Genomic DNA, 21477 nt, shown 5'->3' with positions numbered 1-21477 from the left:
GAAATTCAACTGAAAAATTAGTGAAACTTGGAATCCTGAATAAATTAGTAAAATACTGATTTATTCAGTAAAAAATTCACTTTTTGATTAGTGAACGTATTACGCAAAAACAATTAACTACTATAGCAAATTTAGTCATAAATATAGACAGCTAACATTTTTTGCAGCGAGAGCTTTAATTTTGCTGAACTTTTTGCTACTTACAAGAAGAGGGACGGAAGTGTCCCCCTCCGATTTTGATGAGCTTTTTGTATGTTGTTCTCTAGACAAAAATAAGGGATACGTATTTTTTTATACGTGCCCATACGCATGTTTAAAGAGTAGAACACCCCTTCAAAAAAATCGGTTTTTTTCTTTCGGATATCTCCAAAACTATAAAAGATAGAAAAATTTTCTAAAATGGAAATTAAATGGCTTGAAAAGTACTTTGAAACAATGAAAAAATTTTTTTTTATTTTAAAAAATACCCCCACCACTAAACATTTCTTTTCAAAATTTAAAAATTTTTGTATTACCAAATAAAAGGTTATTTTTTACGAATTCAACCATATATAATAAAGTTATGTTACGAAAAACTATTTTCGAGAAATAATTACAAACCCCTCTGTACACACGCTATATGTGTTGAGTGGCCTGCACTTGGACACGGTACATTTGGACACCGTTCATTTGCACACGGTGAATTTGGACACGATCAATTGGACACGGCTCATCTGGACACCGTAAAAAATGCGTCCTGTGCAATTGGACGCCAAAATGCGCGATCTGTGCAGTTGGGCACCAAAATGCGCGACCTGTACAAATGTTTTAAATATATGTATTGTCACGTCTTTTTACGCCCGGTATTACGCCCGAGACGTAAGACGGATCAAAAAGGGGTTAAGGAGAGAAGGATGGCAGGCCTCTCCAACGGGTCTCTTGCACTGTCCGACAATGATGCTCAGAATTAATGTTGGGCGCCAGACGCGTAAGCTCGCGTCCACTAATTTACGCCAAAATCGCGAAAACCCGAAAATAAGCACGAAAACGCAATTAATCCGGCGTGCAAGAAATCGGCCAGCTCGACCTAACGACTGTGGGCGGGGTTGAGGAAGGGCAGCGCAAGATTCGGTGGGGTGACGCATAATCACGCACTCAGATAATTAATAAGAATCCATAACAAGGTTTATTGTAAATTGACAATATTGTGAAATAGTCAGTAACAGTCCTTGGTATAATTTTGAAATAAAGAATTATGGCATCGCGGAAGTCAGAAATTAAACTGAATAGATCAGACATTGAATTGTAGTAACGAGGTTGAATTAACAAAATTAGATAATGTAGCGTGAAAGAACATTAATTTTTGGGAATCTAATTAAACACCGTAGCAATGAGCGCAAAAATAACAAAGTAAACAAGACGTAATATTAAGCATAAACTAGAATTACATATAATAGAACAGGTGGCAGAAAATATGCTCGAATACTAAGTAACAGAAATAAGCGCGGAATAATATATAGTTTGGATCGTAAACCCGAATTACATAGAATAGAATAAGAAACAGAAGGTATGTTCGATTACGGAGCAACATCAAACATAAAATATTATCAAAGTATTGCCGCACCACACTCGGCGCGCAAGGATTCGACGTCCGAAACCGTGAAAGGAATTCTGTCGCCAAGATATAAGGTGCTCGCGGAAGGCGCGACCCTAAATATAACGCAAACTATAATACGAATATCAACGCGAAGGTGGAACGCTCGCGAGAACGCTCAGGACGACGCAAAAATAAAATACGCCAGGACACGCAACATAACGCGGAATACCGCACGCGAGTACAATGAATAAACGAAGACGTTGGACACGGAGTAGCGCACGAAAAGAAACCGAATCTAACGCAACTAGTTCACGCGAAATCTATCACGCGACAACACAAATTACGACGCACGATAATACGAGCAATAACACACGCGGTCGCGAGCACGAATAACGCAAGAAATGATTCGACCGCTACCACAATTGCCTGCGTTCCTTCCGCGATCTCCAGGAGCCTATACGCGATCCCCCGAGCCAACGAGATCGTCCTGGGGCCCCTCGCCCTCGATGCCGACCACTAACGCCAAAATTATGCCCTTTCGGCAACTAACACTAATGCACGCGCCGGCACTTGAGCGAGAGCGCGACCCTGAGGGCGGTGTCGTGGCTTTACATACGCGGAAATCTATGAGGCAACCTCACCGAAAATCTGCTCCCTCTCGTGCTGCGGGTCGCCGTCGCCACGGGCCTCTACGTCGTCGCCAAGATGATACGGCTCAATAGCCGGGCGCAATCGAAAGCGTACAACCAAACTTTGACCCGTCAACGCCGGAGAATGACCAGGAAGTGCTCGCGAAAATCCGCTCGATAGCGGAATCGATGACGCGCCCCACTCAGGGCTTGCGCGGCCCTTCGGAGCGATAGCGCGGGCCAATTAGGGGTGAGCTCGCAGGCTCGGCGACATATCCTTGCGCAGGGCTGTCAACCGCGGATCCCGTGGGGGGGGACCCCTCGCTCGCGCGGCGATTTCTCGGGATCCTTTTCGGCAGCAGTCAGGACGCTGATTCCTCCGCGCTCCTCCGTCGCGCTCCGGGGATGGTGGCCAGTCACCCCGGAGTCCGGTCTGCAGCGGAGGATAGCAGGTGAGACTCGTTCTTTCCCGGCGCCGGGGCCCTGCTGTCTACGGGTCCGTCCGCTGCTGCCTCACGCGCCGCGCGCGTGTCCTCCTGCGCCCCTTCTCGCTCGGCGGCCCGCGAGCTCCATTAGTGTCCGCCTCCGTCGATCAATTCCTCGCCCCAATCCTCTCCGCTGAGTCCACATCTCGCGCTCCTCGGCATTCCAACGGGAACATCCGGGTTTCGTCTCGGTGAGGTGCCACGTAATGATACAAAAAAAAATAAAGAAATCAGAAATCGGAAACGCGATACAATTAGGCCCCTGGAGATTTCACAATTGCCTCCCTGGACCGTCCTCGGGCGCGAAACCCGCGCTTTGTGACGGCGGCGGGGACGCTGCCACGATGCAGCGAAACTGCAACGTCACAGTATATAGCACGCGTGGAAAGTTGTAAACCTATGTGGCAACTCGTCTCACGTGGAAAATGTATGCGTGGAGGCAATAGGTTCCGCCCCCCTGGGGTGTGTTCAGATTCCCAACCCGACAACTGGGATTGAGTTGCCTAGAGTTTCGACTCTAACCCGAAAGATTTACTCTGAGTAAGGCTGTGGTTCTGAACGGTCCGAGTCGCCTTTTGAGTTAAATAAAGCGGCGGGAGGTATACAAAGTTATGGATGGCCGAAGAAATGTCATTCTTACGGTTATTTATGCGAGCGAACAACTGTTCAGATTTTATTGTTTAGTGCAACGCTGGAAAGTGATGACGAGGAGGACGAGACATTTTTATTGGAAGCCCATCTAAGGCTACGTGGCCCGTCGAAAAAAGCTGTGCGAATTGAAGGTTATGTGGAAAACACAGTCACAAGATTTAATACAAAACAATTCTGTAAAAATTATCGAATGCTGCCTAGCACATTTGCACTGCTAGAAAATCGTTTTGGACCTATTTTGGCAGGGGATACTGGTAATAAACCTTGCATCCCTGTTCGTACGCAATTGCTTGCTTCGCTGTGGCTGCTAGCAACACCAGATTCTTTCAGGTAATGTATTTATATAAAATTGTGAATGCATGAATTTAGTAACCTGACAGCTTATACTCAATATAAATGCTGATTGTGCTGTTCTTATACCAGGTCTGTGGGTCTGAAGCATGATCTCGCAAAGTCATCTGTGAATGCCAGCATCCAGCGAGTTGTTGCAGCTCTCAACGACATGGCAAAAAATGTCATTAAGTGGCCAGCAGGCGATCATCTTCATTCTGTAAAACAAAAGTTCCAGCGTCTTTCCAATATGCCAGATGTAATTGGTGCGATTGATGACTGTAATATAAGCATTGAGGCTTCTAAGGTTTATCTTATTACATGTATTGTCACAGTTTCTGTATTGTTCATATGGTATATTTTTCTGTTTTGTGCCCTAGGAACACTCACTGCATTATAGGACAAGAAAAAAAGATTATGCTGTAGTTCTTCAGGCAGTGTGTGATTCAGAACTGAGGTTTACTGACTGTTTTGCTGGTTTAGTGGGTGATCGTCGCATTTTCCGGAACTCTGACTTGTTTCTGGATGCAGAGCGTAATGTGAATGCTCTCTTCCCAAATGGTGAATACATCATAGCTGACAAGGCATACCCTGTGTTGTCATGGTGCATTCCTCCCTACATTGACAATGGTTGCCTAACACGAGTAAGTTTCATTGGGAATTTATCTTGAGTCTGTTAAACAGAGCTGTCTGTACCTATCAGTGCTTTTGAACTATTGTGAATTTTCTTTTTCAGGCACAAAAGCGCTTCAATACAGTACTGTCGCAGTCAAGACAAGTCGTTGAACGTTCTTTTGCACTGCTGAAAGGAAGATTTCGACAACTGAAGCATTTAGATATGAAAAGGGTAGACTAAATTCCAAGTTTTATTCTTGCTTGTTGTGTGCTGCACAACATTTGTCTGGATAAGCTTGAAGAGGACCAGGTAGAAGAAGATAATGTTGATGATTTCATTGGGGAAGGTCTTGAAGTTGTGAGGCAACAAGAACGGGAGAATGATGATGATGATAATAACATACGCTTTCAAGAGGGTGAAGCTAAGAGAGCCCACCTTGTGGCCCTTCTCGTAAGAAATGATTAACAGATCCACTGTTGTCATGTGTTATGCATAAATCTCCTTATGAAAAAGTACACTCAACTTTGATGGTTAACACCCAAATTGAGAGTTAACACTCAAATTTGGGCGTAAGTTTAGTGTTTGTCATCAAAGTTAAGTGTCAACACTTGAACTCATGAACTATCTTTATTGCTTATCCCCGCAGGGTTTGCAAGTCGTTTTTTATAAGGAACGTTACCCAAACCTTTACACTACTACCCTTTCTCATCTCACTTTAACCCTTTGGACCAACGGCTTAACGTCTCTTTCCGAAAGACGGAGCCCAGTTTGCTCCGCACAAGAGCCTATCTTGCACGGAGGGGCGCAGCTTCGGAAAAACATTCCATGTTTACATGGCTCTAGTGGACTCGAACCTGGTTCCTCAGATTACGAGTCTGGCGCTCTACCACTAGACCACACTGCCGCCCCTAAGTGTCAACACTTAAATTTAGGTGTAGATTGAGTGTTGACCATTAAGGTTTAGGTAAATTGTAGGTTTAATCCTCAATGATGAGTGTTTATTGGGAGTTTATTCTCAATGATAAGTGTAGGTTGGGGATTAAGCCTCAATGTTTAGTGTAGATTGGAGATTGATCCTCATCGTTGGATGTACAACGCCCGATCGTTTCACATTAGATGGCGCGACGCGCGAGTCGCTACTCTCAAAAAGCCTCGTTAAGTGTCATGGCCGCACTTGCTTGCGTTTCTTCGAACGTGTCGAGTCCGTTACCTCTTTCTTGACGGATTGATCGTTGCGCGTGTTCTGGAGACCAACCGAGCGAGAGTCGGATTACCAGGGAAAGGGAGAGCTGCGGCAGCTAGCGTCCGAGAGGGAGGATCGAGGCGAGGAGTCCGATTCAGCGAGCGGAGCCCTTAAGAGATTCTCATTGGGACGCCATATTTGTTACTTTCATTTGAGGGTTTATATTTTTAGCGTTTATACCGTCATTTTTAAGGATTAACCATTAATTGAAGGTTAACTATCACTTGAAGGTTAACCATCATCCAAAGAAAAACCCTTAAAGTTGTGTGTGATTTTGGACCGCCAATTGAAGATTAACCTTCAAATGATGGTTAACCTTCAATTGACGGTCCGAAATCACACCCAACTTTAAGGGTTTTTCTATGGTGTTTTTTTAACGGTTAACACCAAAAGTTGAGTGTATTTTTCCATAAGGGTCATGTAATATTGTATGAGTGTTATTCTACAAATGGCAATTGAAATAAAAAAGCCAACTTTTAAAAAGTTTTTCAGCAATAGAAGTTGACTTAAAACTAAAGTTGACGTCAATTTCACCATCCCTACAGTGTATGTAAATATTCTCTATTTTACCTATAAATACAGTTGTAACAAGGATTGTAATAAATGATATACAAATGAACATTAATTTCTTTATTCTGCAAACATCTTCTATAAACATCAGTTATAAGTAGAAAAAGACGCATTTTCGCAAAAGAACTAATAATATAATAATTAAGAAACAAAATTAACTTATATCTTTTATACTCTAAGCAGACTAGAGAAATCAGAATAGACTGTAGACAATCTTTTAAATCGGAGATATTGATATTAAGACAGTGAAGCCGTGCACTAAGATGGGGCATGGACGGATCCTCAGCGAGCCGCGAGTAGTCTTAAGACGGCTGTCCGCGGACGAATCGAGGCGAGCGGGCGCGGCACCTCGAGCCAGCCTGGGGCGCAGCACGTGGGACGAAGCCCCACGCGCCTCCGGAACCGTCGTACGATATAGGGCGGCCCAGCCCACCGCGATCGTTAGAAGCACGGTCACGGCGGCCGGGACGGATGACTCCCGGGGAGCAGCGGGGTCCAGCGGCTGCACGGTCACGGTCCAGAGGACTACAATCACCGTGCGCGAGACGGTGACCATGACGGCGGGGCCGCAAGCAGCGGCGCCAGACGAAGGGGACGACTCGGACTTCCAGAGTCCGTCTTCCGGGGAGGAGTCCCAGGGCGACGAGGGGAAGGCCCTCCTTTAGATAATAAGATGCGTGAAGCGTTCCGAGGACGGAACACATTATAAAATAAAGTTTTGTTGATTTGCCATAGTCCGTCCGGCGCAGTAGTGTATAAGTTAAATATAAGTTGCGCGACGATGGTCGCTGAGCTACGGCTCATTAGCTCGTAAGTCCATTTTCATGACGATCCACAGACATTTATTTTCCGTTAGGCACGAAAGTGCTCGGCTCGGCCCAGAATTATTATTTCGTTTATTGCGCGTGGATCGCTAAGCAGCGCAAGATAAAAGGCACCGAGCCGCACACAATCTTCGGTCCGGGAACAGACGGACGTGACCTCGCGAAGTAACGCGAAGTCGAACGAGCTCCGGGAGACGAGAATCGGGACCGCGGTCGGTGGCCACCCGATCGGGAAATCTAAGGGGCAAAATAACCACCGGTGCCACGTCAGGGCATCACGAGAGGTAGGCACAGCCGAACCGCGTCGCGATCCGATCACCAGGAGGCGAAAGAGCGGGACAGGCATCTTCTGCGGGGAAAAACCGGCGGTGCCGTATCAGGAAGACCTGGTACACCCGAGGGACCAGGCGCCGTCGTAATCCGAACACCCGGACGCGAGTTACGGAAACACGGTCCGCGAAAACGTTACCCGGACACCGGCTACGGGAACCGAGGCCGGAATATAGTCGGGAAGGGTCGTGGAAGCGAGCACCGGGGGTCGCCGTCAACGGCGGACACCGCGAAGTGGACCTGGACATCTTCGCCAGGAAGTCGGTCCAGGTTCCCGTATAGTAACGTCATAGGAGTCGTGCGCATAGGTCGGCGCCAACGAAATGCGAAAATTGTAAGTAGTGGAAAACCACTACCCGGGAGGTAATAAAGTATGTTATTCATAAGGGTATGCAAGTGGAATTTTCCACCGCGAACATCTGGCGCGCCCGGAACTGGTAAACACCAGATGTTACTGCGTAGTAACGCGCATTCCTCAGAGAGAAAGCGGCCGTGACGCCATGGAGGGGGAAAATTCCGTAGGTGGGGAGCCCGAGAGCGGAATATTCCTCGAGGCAGTCTCTCGTGGGCGCTCGTATAGGTAACATCTTTCTCGCGCGTATATCTCGGTGTGTCGCGGAAAGTTAGCGATCGTGAACCGGATTACGATTATTAGTTTACCACAGCGTCCGAAACCAACGGGAACGCCCGCATAACGCGTTAATTGTCGCCGATACGAAAGGCGAACGGTCCGAGTGAACCGAAAAGTGAAACTTCGCACTTTGCGAGACGTGCGACCGCCATCTTGCGCGGAACTTGTAACAGCGAAAGCCTGTTTGTGTAAAACGAAGATTATGAATAAATGGAAACTACATTTGTGAAAATAAAAGAGTCAACGATTACTTACCTGATACTTACCTGCGCGGCTGTCGGCCATCTTCCATAATCGTTGATCCGGGTCGGAGTTTATCATCGGTGCTGCATCAGTGGGCATCGGAGATGAGGCACCAGTGGGGAAATCCTAAAAAAAATTAGCAACAATTAAGTTAGTTAACCAAGGTACTTGTACTTACCTCTGTGGAGCGGTGGTCAGCCATCTTGTGTATGCGGGGATCCTGAGGGGCGTTCAGCAGCGGTGCTTCATGGGCCGGCGACACAGATGAGGCACCCGTCTCGAAAACCTGAAAATAAAAGGAATTAATTAACTTAATTTACCGCGGTATCGGGACTTAGCCTGATGGTCAGCCATCTTGATACCACGTGGACCGAGGTTGGCGATTAGCGGTGATGATCCGAGAGGAGGCGATGGAGAGTGGGCACCCCGGTAGAGAATCTGAAAAAAGAATTGTTTAAACAAATTAGTTAACCACAAGTTCGTAAATACATACCTTCTCGGTAGATTGAGGATAAACCGAGTGGCGGCCGATGATTTATAGGACAAATAAAGCGTTCGGTGACCCAAATACGTACCGTTCGGTTACAACAGTACCTATATCTAAACAGGAAACAAAAATAATACTAATATTAAAATAAATTTGATAATACTCTTTGTATCTTACATTACTATAAGTCTTATGGTATAAGACAATGCTTGAAAATATCTTTGGATAATGACAATCACATGTATCAGGTACAAAATGTACACATAAAATTATCAAAAATTAATTGGCACTTCCAGGTAAGTACAAGGCACAAAGTCACAGTTGCACTACTTATTTATGAGCAGTTTACTGATGTATACTAAAAATATGTTCTGATGTGTGCTCTTTCTCAATTGCTACGTAGGTACAAATTTTTTCATTTATCAAAATGTTATTCGTTATATTGTGCCTCTTTTGGAAAATAGCTCCTCATGCTGTTTATGTTAAAATAGTACTATTAGATGCATTTGCTGCTGACCTAGCAAATTAAGCAATTAAGAAAGAGCACACATCAGAACATATCTGTAGCATAGGTACATCAGCAAACTGCTCATAAGAAAGTAATGCAACTGATTCATAGCTTCTGTACAATCTTATTCATGACATCAGTAAACGCTTTAAGTCCTGCATTCTGCACATCTATCATTGCCTTATGTCGTTGTTCCCTTGCTAATTCTCTTGTATCCGCATCTGCACGAAGGGTCTTAGACCAAGCCTCTAATTCTCTATTCTCTATTCTTTATTCTCTATTTGCTCTTCTTTACCTTCTTACTTTTCTTCTCTGTTTTATTAGAGTGCCTGTCAGCCTCCATTTCTTCAGAGGTCTCATCATCACTACTACAATCATTGCCTACAGTTGTAGAGGCTGATCTCTTTCTTCTTGAGGAGGCAAGAGCAACAGGTGTGACACTTGGTGATTTAAAAAATATTTCATCCAACTCATCATAGAATTTACACGTCTTCGGAGCATTCCCAGACTTAGAGTTATGGTCCTTAACAGCCATGTACGCCTTCCTTATGTTTTTCCACTTGTTTTCAGTCTGAGTGGCAGTAACTATCAACCCTGTTTTTTTATGTCCTGGGCAATCATATTCCATACTGCATTGTTCTTTATAGTAGTGCTTGCAAAATTTGGCTGATTAGCTTTCCAGGATGTAATTAGTGCTAGAACAGCATTCTTCGTCCACTTAACTAAAATTTACATAGACCAAAAGTGTAGTACACTGTCATGCATACAGTTTGACTGACTTAACAACCCACACCTACCTTTTTCTTTACTGGTTGCCTGATTTGAACATCCTACTTCTAATGTCAAGCATGCTGCATTATCAGAAAGTGAGCATAAGGTCTCTGATGATGACATGCTCGTTTCAGGAACTGCAACGTACAAGAACAATGTAAATCCTTTCAACTATAGGGGCAATCATGAATCACCTGGCCTATATGAGCCAAATTCAATACATGTAACATATAACCTGTATCAAACTGTAAGGCAGTTGGTATGAGACCGAAGAGTCGGAGATTTCTCTCATTTTCGAGAACGCAGTACATATTTTTATCTGTTAACAGAGAAAGATTATTGCAACAAAACCAATAGGAGCTAGTTCGACACCTTGCAGCCGACGGCTGAATTAGAGCCACCCGCCGCCATGCAGGAGCCGCTACAGCTGCCAACACCAGTGACCCTCTTTGCCAATATGGCGAAGCTGGAAATGGGGTCACCGAGAGTAACCTTACGGAGGCAGGCAATGGTGGTGCAAGTGGAACGCACCGCCATTAGAATGCACATCGGGATGGACGATCGCCCAGGGGGCAGAAATGGCGGGTCCCCAGGCGAAACGATCACCGGTGACGTCAATAACAATGACATCAAGTAGAGTTACAATGCGAGTTAGGTTAAGAGCGTTAAATACATATACATATAGGCTAAGCCAGTTACAGTCATATAGATTAGGATGCGCGGAAGACAACCGTTCCTCTTCTTTAGGTTTCACAAAGAAAATAATTTTTTGTTTAGTTTATTACGGCGCCATATTAACTAATATAAAATGTGATCAGTATGAGCGCCACTTTGCAAATATTTAAATCAGTATTCTTTTGTGTTGTATTAATTAAGGACAATGATCTAGTCGGCTACATAACCTATGCGGCATATAAGAATTTTAGTTGAAACATGTCCGTCTAGTCACAAGCGACGCCATATTGGCAAACAATAATAAAAGTTTATTTTTGATTAACCATACCTACCTTTTCATTTACACCCTCCGAACCCAAACATAACCGACACGATGTAAAATGGTAGCGATCAAAGTAATAACGAACTAGTTTAACGACACTTTGAGGTTATGAGTGCACTCGGGAGAGTCAAAGAAACACAATACCAAAAGTGGAAAACCACGATGCGGTTTAAGATCAAGCAGAAGCTAGAGAATACGATTTCGTTATTCCCAGCGCAAAATCACGCGTGGTTTGGAAGTTATAGCGTATAAAAGTATTTTCTTATCACGAGCGATACCCAGGACACCTGGGACACCCAACGGCGATAACCCCATAGCGCTAGCGCACCGGGTTCGCTAACTAGCAAACCGTACGACTTCCACAGGAACAGAGGTCATCGATGGCCTCAGGGAAACGTAAGCGACCGATTGCACCCGGTCCCGTCGACGGCGCGCCATTGCCCCGCGAATTAGCGAAGCAAGCGTCGTATCCGGGAAGTGAGGTCATAGGCGAGATGAGAAGGTTACGTGGATCGCGAAAATCAAGGCGGCATCGAGCCGGGGTTAGCGCCCGCGAAACTGGCAAACGGGACGTAGCATTCAAGAACAGACCGCAGAACTGTATTCTGGGTCGCGTGGGGAACACATACGTACCAGCGGCGACAAGCTACGACGTACGCGCAGCGAGTTAAGAGCGCAGGGGGTTTCTTCGAATACAAAGACTAGAAATAGGCGTACTAGCGGTAAACACAAATATATACCTGGTGTTAACCTAGGGGTTACCACCATGGAGTTAGCGTACCAGAAGATATCTCCAAGAGCAAACGATAGAATCACGTTCTAAGGGCCGCAGCGAATCTCGTGATAAGGTCGGCGACGACGCCCGACCAACGCGCGGAGAAGTAACGAGGCACAAGGTTTATCGAGAAACTAAAAACGCAATTAGCCTCTACGAATTACGGAGAGCGCGAATATGAGTCGGCGACATTCCCCGATGCGTGCGCAGCGACATAGCGAACTATTAATCCAAGAGGGATGAAAATTAGTAGGAGAGCGCAGCGACACACGCCCGTCACAGCCATACAGAAATGGTAAGATTTCCCGGTGCAAATAAGAGTAGCGTGAAAACGGCGTAGAACGAGCGTATGGCGTTGCGAGAATAGAATTAAGGTAAATGTGATGCGACGTTTTCGAAACGAAAGAGGAGTTCGAAAGCGACGCAGCTGAATAATATAAGAATTATTGTTAACGCGTGCGCATAAATTGTAATAGTCATATAACGACCGGAACACCCGGTAGACAGTGGAACTTTCCGACAAAACAGCGAAAGAATGCAAGCCTATTCATCAAATCATACCGAAAAACTTGTTTGCGACAACCCAGCGAGAAACCACGCACGCGAACACAAAGGGCACACGCCGAATACGCGTGATCACAACACCGAGTGGGGCGGAAACAACGGCTCATCGAGACGGAAAGTCGAGGAGTCTCTCGGCAGACACGGTACGGTGCGAACGTACGTATCGAGCGGTCTGGGAAAAGAACCGAGAATTCCGCGTACGAGGCGAAATCCGAAATTACGTTGTAACAACGCGAAATACTTATATTATCGCGAACGTAAATCACACAATACGCGCATAGTGCGGTAACGCGTGCGGAAAAGACTTTGTACTTGTATGAACGGTAGAATAAATTGTAATTTTACCCGAAATCGAAACAAGTGACAGTCATTAACATTTTCCTGCACGACGATTCTGATTTTTTATTTACCTATCCACCTTACCTGTCGGCGTTTCAACGGAGATCCAGTGGCGGTCCAGCGAAGGTCCCGAGGCAGTCCAGCGGTGCACAGCGGCAGTCCCACGACGGTCCAGTGGTGGTCCAGCGGCAATCCATCCAGAGGGGAACCTGAAACAGAAGAAAGGGGAATTAGCGAAGTCAACGAAAGGGTCAGTGATCTACAGAATTATATCTTTCTCGGTAGGCAGAGAGTAAAACCGAGTGGCGACCGATATTAAAGTCAATCTTATTCCGAGTGGTGGCATTACCGACCCTCCGTCCGGTCACAACCTAACCTCTCCTTCGCAATTCCCGTTCACAACACTTGAGTCATGTACTTACCAATATTGTCGAACACGACAATGTGTCCCTCGGCACGGACGATCTCCCCATTTTCCGACCTCACCAATTCGTGGCGAGTCGGGTCCGCTTCTACAACATTAACCTGATTATTCTCACTCATGTTGAATCACTCTCGTCACTTAATTTCAAGCTTGCCGCCGAAACACGCCGAATTACTTCTTAACCGATGAAAAATGGTAGGTTGAGAATTCGACTCTAGAGTTAACTCGATTACTTTAACCCAGCGATCTGAACGCAGTCTATCGAGTCAAAAAATACTTACTCGGATGCTATCTGAACGGCATCGGGTTAATATTTCTACTCGGGCTAAGGAATCTGAACGCACTCCTGCGGGGGGCTCCACTATCGATAAACTAGACTCACGATAAAGACAAATTAATAAATTATTTAATAGAACATAATGTGATAAGTAAGGAAATATATTGTCCAAAGTGCAATAATAGAGAAGACCGGGGCTATCTGTCTACGGGGGCTATGTGTCAACACTGTCCACAGTACTGCTATCTCAAGTTTTAAGAGACAGATGTCTCTACCATTGTAACAAGTAGTTGAAAAATGCCCTACGTAAGATATTTAAATGTTGTTTGTTTTCTTGCAATGCCTCTTGCAGATGCTATATACGTTAAAAGAAAAGCGAAAACAATTATTCACATTTTCCGACAGTCGAAAAATTTGCTGTGCGACAGTAGTTTAACTTAAATTAAAGTAAGCAATTCATAATATTATCAATTAATATATAGTTATCAGGTGTAAGAAGCGTCAAATCTTAATTCCGCATTATCAAAATATGCAATATGTTAAAGACTGAAAAACGTGGTCGGGGCTTCTGTCCTATTTTTGATGGGGCAATGTGTCCATACTTCAATGACGAATTGTTCTTTTATAAATAGATAATGGTGCGTAACTACAAAAGAAAGACTTTCTTTAAGACGGATAAGGTAGACATATCCAATAAAATTATATTTAGAGCGATTAAAAGAATAAAAATTGAGCAAGAATTTTTTCGTAAAAACAGCGTTAGACTTTGGAATAAATGTTCGGGCTCTTACTCGCTACTGTAAAAAAGTAACCTACGAGCAGCTACTTGATTCTGCGATTCAAGAATCGTCACCAAATTTTTATTTTAAAAATACACGTCAAGTTAAATATATGAGTTTGTCTTAAATTATTGAGTATCTTCTATTTCAAACGCTGCCGAGGATAAAGTAAAGGCCGATTGGGATAACGTGGAAATTCTAGATAATGAATCGTATTTTTTATAAACGCTTAATTTTTTAGATGCTGTGCATAAAGAGACAGGAAAATGGATTGAATTTGCAGATGGACACGGAAGGTTTACCGGACACTTATTTGAACGTTATTGATAGGTTATCAAAAATTTAGAGTTAACCGTTGTGAATATTTATCCCACCTTTAACTCATGTACACACCGCTTATTATGTTAACCTTCCGATTTCTACCAACGCTTCACTGACTCATGACACGTTAGATTGACAGGTATAAGCGTCGAAGATGCGATCGATTCGGAGCATTCGCATACCGGCATATCCACAGCCTGACAGACTACCGAACATTCGTATGAATTTTATTTGGTAATTATGTAGTACTACGGACCACCCTCCGTGATTAATTCCAATAAACCACCCAATGTGATTTCTGCCCAGTGCTCTGAATGTCAACGTGAAGAAATTCAAGCAAGCGCGGGTAAACGGCAGGAGTAACTATGACTCCCTTAAGGACTCTCTAGTATTGACCCAGTCAATACTAGATAGAAAGTAATGAGAACGAAAGTTATGCTGGATCTCGTATCCAATGTTGTTTGGGCAACCTGTTGCGCAGAAGAGCGATCCAGTCGTTACCTGCAGGATCGCTCAGCCAGGTTGTTGTCAGGAACCGCATTGCCCCGAAGCGGTAAGCGCGCCAGAGGGCGCGATGTAAATAGCCAAATGCCTCGTCATCTAATTAGTGACGCGCATGAATGGATTAACGAGATTTCCATTGTCCCTATCTACTATCTAGCGAAACCACTGCCAAGGAAACGGGCTTGGAAAAATTAGCGGGGAAAGAAAACCCTGTTGAGCTTGACTCTAGTCTGGCACTGTAAGGAGACATGAGAGGTGTAGCATAAGTGGGAGATGGCAACATCGCCGGTGAAATACCACTACTTTCATCGTTTCCTTACTTACTCGGTTAGGCGGAGCACGTGCCCCGAGGGCTTCGTGCCCCGGCGGTCACGGTGTTCTAGGTCACGATTTCCGTGATAAATTCCATTAATTTCCTGAATACACATATTTTATGTCATTTAGTAATACATAAAATGGGTCTCCTCCAATTCTTTTCACATAGATGATCGACTAACTTATCTTGTTTAATACCACCTCTACTTAAACGAGCTTGTAAAGCGCGTCACGAACCCATGTGGCACCTCGTTTCGCGTGGAAAGTGTATGCGTGAACTATTTCGACATATATATTTGTCATTTATGCCTTCCAATACTCAAAATAACTGCTATATATTTTCCAAACTTTTTAATGAATAACAAGCGACGGCTAAAACCTTCCGAAGGTCACTCAGGAGGGTGACCTTTTTTTATTTTTTTTTTGTTGACGGGGAAGAAATCGCTGGATACCCCCTCCTCCGGGGCGAGGAGGGCGGTTATGCGGGAGTTGCACCCGCTAAAACTCCCCCGGGCGTTCCCTATCGACGCGAGTGTGGGGAGGCCCCGGGACAAACTAGATCTCAACCATGGGCCTCCCCGCGTCCTGCCATTTCGGCAAACCCTGTAACCGAAGCTAATTTGTGGTGGATGGACGAACTCGATCCATCCACCACCCCCCCTTGCCCAGGGGTGCCACCGTTAGGCGGCAGTGCGAGCGGGTGGTAATCCCCGACCACCCGCCCGCCCCCTGGGGCGGGGAGGGGAGGGGGGGAGGCCGCCGCGAAGCGGCGGCTCCCCCTCCCCCCGTGCCTTTTTTCGAAGGCAGGCGGCGCCAGGACTCCGGGGCGAACCCCAGAGCCACGCCCCCGCCCGTACCCCCCGCGGCGCGGATGGAGCGCAAGTGACGGAGACCCCGTGGGGACCCCGCCCAAGCCCCACCCGCGCCGCCTCTCTGTCTGCTTCACGCAGATCGGTGGACGTCCGGCCGCGATCCCGCCTTCCAGGCACCCCGGCCCCCAAACCCACGGACGGACAGGGCTATGCGTTACGCACCATTCCCCGCCCGCGGGCCAACTGGACCGGGGAACCGGAGGAGCCGAACCCCGGCGCGGCCCCGTCCCCTCCTTGGCTCGCTGCCGATCCTCGGGGGGGAGGAGGAGCTCCCGCCGTGCGGAAACCTTCGTCCCCCCCCTCGCGCACCCCCGCGGCGCAGATAGCGCGCCTTCAATGGGCAGTCAAACCGAGACCCCGCCCCCCCGGATACCCCGGCCCCGGAACCCACGGGCGAACAGGGCTATGCATTACGCACCATTCCCCGCCCGCGGGCCAACGGGACCGGGGCACCGGAGGAGCGAAGCCCCGGCGCAGCCCTGTCTCTCTCTCAACGGCCGGAGCGCGGAGCGGAAGAGGACGCCCCCGTCGGAGGACGCCGCCCCCGCCCACGCCCCGCCGCCGCTCTCCTGTTTCTTTCTCCCTCTCCTACTCTGGGAGGGGGATCACCGTTCCTTCGCTGACGACGGCGAAGTCGCACTGCGAGCGGCGTATCCTCGTCGCTGCCGCTTTCCTCCTCTATCGGGGAGAAGACTCCTATGCCCTCCCTGATTCTCTCATCCGCCTCCTTCCGGGACATAACCTGGCCACAGAAGGAGGCGAATGCTTGCCACTTTTCCTCTCCCCCGTGCCCCACCGCAGCGGCGATGATGGCCGAGGGGGAGAGGTCCTGTCCCACCGCCTGCCGGAGGGCACGGCGCTGCTCTTCCCACGCCGGGCAGAACTCGAGCGTATGTTGCGCCGTGTCCGCCCCCTCCGGACAGTGGTGGGACCTCGTGGTGCGCTCCTTACCGATGCGGCACAGATACTCACCAAAGCAACCATGCCCGGTGAGCACCTGCGCCGCACCAGGAGGGTGACCTTGACAACATATGTCAAGGTCAAGGTCATCGGAGGATGGTCCGTATTACTACATAATTACCTTTTATTTTATTGATTTGACTGCGCTTTTCTACTGATTAACTATATCATTTATCGCGATTGACTGTAATTTATATCGTCTGAAATTTTCATGTATTATTTTTATTTACACGCTGAAGATGACACAAAGAAAGTGTCGAAACGTCCGAATATGTATTAACTAATATATTTTATCTTATTGACTATATTTTGATTGCGCATCAATTACCGCGCGTGGCTCCGATTGCCTCTCTCACTTTCCTTTATTTAATAAAGTAAAGGCCCCAAATAAAAAAAAAAGATTAAAGAATTGAGGGGACAAAAGAAACTCATCACATTGATTTTGCAACGGACTCAAAATCAGTTTGATGCCACCGTATATAAAGAAAAGTCAGCTCTACGCAGGAAACTTGTCAAAAAATCTACACAAAGTACCTACTACTTCTCCGACTAGGCAGTTTTTTCAATATTATATATTAATAATAAATAATATTATAAATAAGTGTAGAAATTAATATAAATAATGTGTTTTTTATTATGTGGACAGATAGCCCCGCATATGGGGCTATCTGTCTACGCTTAACTTGTCCACTTAAAAAATTCGCCTCTTTAAAATGTTAAAAGATCAACTATTCTAATTTTGTTTTTTTTTTAATAGCGTGGTTGAAAGGTTATACCATTAAAATTAAAACATCCTGTCTTCGAAGCGCGGATTCAGCTCACGGCGTGGCCGGGTTCGAAGGAGGCGCGGAGGAACAGATGCGGGGTTCGGAATGGAAAAACAAAGTATATGAACAAAAGGAAGTTTATTATAATATATGAAATGTTCACAATATATAATGCACGCGTATTTACAAGGAGTCGAGCCGTTATAATGTATGCGATGTTCACAAGATATGGTGTACGCGTAGGTACAAGTAATCGAGCCGGCGCGGTATATGTACAAAAATGCGCGGGTTCCTATCCTTGCGAGGTCGCGCTAGCGATCGGGTACGGGATCGAGACAAGTGGTCGATACGTTGCGAGCGGCGCACAGTGGTTAGAAATCCCGAAAAGCTGGCCAAAAGTCGAAAAATAAAGTTTTAATCTAGGGGATTTTGACTGTTAGGTTGGGTAGAGGGAAGGTTGAAATGTAATTAACCGAGGTTTGATATTGACAATTGTTTATACTTGCTTTTATACAGCCAGTACAAAAGTCACCTCCAAACGATTAGCATCTGGCACGCACGTAAGGAGAAAGTAACGTTGGATTTAGAAGTATACCAAAATTCACACGTTTCACCGATTTGAATTTTATAAAATGGATCTTTTAGTTGAAAGCAAGTAGAATATGAACATGTATTTCAAATATTATATTAATAATATACAAATTAGCATATTATAAATATAATTTGCCCACATTTATGTAAAATTACATGAGAAACTTATAGAAAATTAGAGAAAAAGTTATAAGTTCTGCAGAGTTCTCCAAAAAACGTTATTGTGGATTGTAGCTTATACTGTTATCTAATAAAATAAACAAAAACTAGCTGCCCATAGCTGCTCCTCCGGTTTTTTTTGCAAGTTTTTGTGATGAAAATCGCATAAATGAGTCACGGTGCGTCTCGCTCCGCGCATACTTGGCGCAAGACACTGCCGTGTCTCTTGATACAAATACCTTACATACATTTTTATGTTCTAACAAGTTTCTCATGGATATTTTATTTTTAATTACAGAATAAAATATTTTTATATTAATAACAGTATATATTTTAATATTTTAGAATCTACAGATAATACCGAAAAAATTGGTTTATCAAGAAAAAAGATTTTTCTTTTATTAAAGGACCATTTAAACGAAAATGCAACCATAGCATATAAAAAAATTGAAGATATCATGTCAAAGAAATTACAATCCTCTTTTACATTACCAGAATCTGTGAAACCAATTATACGCAAATTAATTTTTAATTTTAAAACAAAGTGGCAGCAAGCTAAAAGGATGGAACAAAGATTTTTTAATACTTTTGATAATTATCTAAATGTTTTTGTATGTTTCGAAGAAACTAAAAAAGTTGTAGAAACGCCCAAAAAATCGGATTCAGGTCGCCCTGTCTCAGATTTTGCAAGTTCGAGTGAAAGAACAAAGCAAAAAAGAACTGAAAGTCTTTGTTCAGAGGCAAGTGTCCAAGAACTGTCTTACGCGACGCAAATGAGTCTTCGAGCTGCAGGAGAAACGGATGATGCAAATGTTATAAAGGATGTGACAATGGGTAGCCCATCAAAAGCAAAAAAATATAGAAGGTCTATTGAATTAGTTGAAGAAAATATTTTTTCTGCCGATTCTGCTCTTTCGCTTTTGATCGAGCTGAAATTATCAAGAAGCCAATATCAAGGTTTACGAGCTGTAAGCAGAGAAAATAAATGCAAGTTATATCCATCATATAAGGCAGTATTGGAAGCTAAGCATAAATGCTACTCACTTAAGTCAAGCATTTCCGTAACAGAATGTAGTGCTGAAGTAAAACTACAGGCTCTTTTAGATCATACAGCTGAACGAATTTTATTAACACAAATGGATGTTATAAAAAGCTTGGCTTCTGAAAATGTTCGTAATTTAAATTTAATTTGTAAATGGGGTTGCGATGGCACCTCTGGTCAAAGTATGTACAAACAAAAATTTAGCGATGATGACGGAAGCAAATCGGATGCAAACGTTTTTTTCACTTCTCTAGTACCATTACAACTCATATCTACTGATGAAACTACAAAGGCAGAAATTGTAATATGGAAAAATCCGAGACCTTCTTCTCCTCGATTTTGCAGACCTATAAGGTTACAATTTTTACATGAAAATCCTGAAGCCACCATTAATGAAGCAAATTACATTAAAGAACAAGAAAGTAAACTTGTCAGTTTTAAAAAAATTATGGAAAGAAAAGAAATTACAGTATCGTATAAGCTTGCTCTAACAATGATAGACGGTAAAGTTTGCAACGCACTTACCAATACTGCATCTACTCAACGTTGCTACTTATGTAATACAACATCCAAAAACTTCAATGATATTGATGCAATTTTACAAAAAAAAGTGAAAGAAGATAATTTGCAGTTTGGATTATCTACGCTTCATGCATGGATACGGTTTTTCGAGTGCTGCTTACACTTGTCATACAAACTCGACATAAAAAAATGGCAAGCGCGCACTGCTGAGGAGAAGGAAAAAACGCGGACTCGAATAAACAATATAAAAAAAGATTTTCGTTTGCAACTGGGACTTATCATCGATCAACCAAAGCCTGGTTTTGGTACTACAAACGACGGAAATACTGCTCGACGATTCTTTGAAAATTCCACCATTTCCGCCTGTATAACAGGAGTTGATGAAGATTTCATTAAACGATTTTATATAATATTACAAGCAATTTCAAGTGGCCATGAAATCAATTTAACTAAATTTCGAGAATACTCAATAGAAACAGCTCGTAAATTTGTACAACTGTATCCATGGTACTATATGCCAACTTCAGTACACAAACTTTTAATTCATGGCACAGAAATAATATCTTCTTTATTGCCGATCGGACAAATGGCAGAAGATGCTCAAGAATCTACAAACAAATATATTAAACGGTTTCGAGAAAATTTTTCAAGAAAAAATAGTAGAATAAACACAATGGAAGATGTTTTTTTACGACTCTTGGTAGCATCAGATCCATTTATATCAAGTATAAGAAAATTACCACAAAAAAAAAAAATCATTGTCGTCAGAAGCAGTGCAGTTATTAATTCCACCATACGTTGAAACGAGTGATGAAGCCTCTAATGTTTCCACAGCACAGTCAACTGACTATGACACCAATGATGATTCAACAGACGAAGACTTTGATTAATAATTTACATTATACATTTTTTAATTAATAATTATTAAACTTGACTCACTGACTCACGATACGTCAGAGTGACAGGTACATTTTAACACTGCGACTTACTGGTCTGTAATGCTCCAAAGGACAATCGAATTTGAATTTCTTCTTTCTTCCTGGTCTTCCAACCCGGGAGTTAAGCCTCGAAGATGCGATCGATTCGGAGCAATTGCATACTGGCATATCCACAGCCTGACAGATTACCGAACATTCGTATGATTTTTATTTCATTGATTTGACTGCGCTTTTCTACTGATCGACTATATTATTTTATCGCGTTTGACTGTAATTTATATCGTCTGAAATTTTCATGTATTTTAATTTTGTTTACACGCTGAAGATGACACAAAGAAAGTGTCGAAACGTCCAAATATGTATTAACTAATATATTTTATCCTATTGACTATATTTTGATTGCGCATTAATTACCGCGCGTGGTTCCGATTGTCTCT

At 44.1% G+C, this 21477-nt stretch overlaps 1 long non-coding RNA gene and 1 pseudogene across 1 annotated transcript; both read left to right on the top strand.

Annotated features, from left to right (window-relative positions):
* The first annotated feature begins 3561 nt into the window (after positions 1–3561).
* On the top strand, positions 3562–6149 carry LOC139779015 (uncharacterized). The gene is made up of 3 exons (XR_011719766.1): positions 3562–3671; positions 3765–4315; positions 4408–6149. It is a non-coding gene; the product is annotated as an uncharacterized lncRNA (long non-coding RNA).
* A 13924-nt stretch (positions 6150–20073) lies between these two features.
* Positions 20074–20992, top strand: LOC139779001 (uncharacterized; annotated as a pseudogene).
* Positions 20993–21477: the final 485 nt, after the last annotated feature.

The sequence above is a fragment of the Temnothorax nylanderi genome, unplaced genomic scaffold, assembly GCF_030848795.1.
Source record: "Temnothorax nylanderi isolate EJ_2023f unplaced genomic scaffold, tnyl_v1.0 TNYL_tig0205_pilon, whole genome shotgun sequence".
NCBI classification, from domain to species: domain Eukaryota; kingdom Metazoa; phylum Arthropoda; class Insecta; order Hymenoptera; family Formicidae; genus Temnothorax; species Temnothorax nylanderi.
This window is presented reverse-complemented; position numbering and strand designations above follow the sequence as displayed.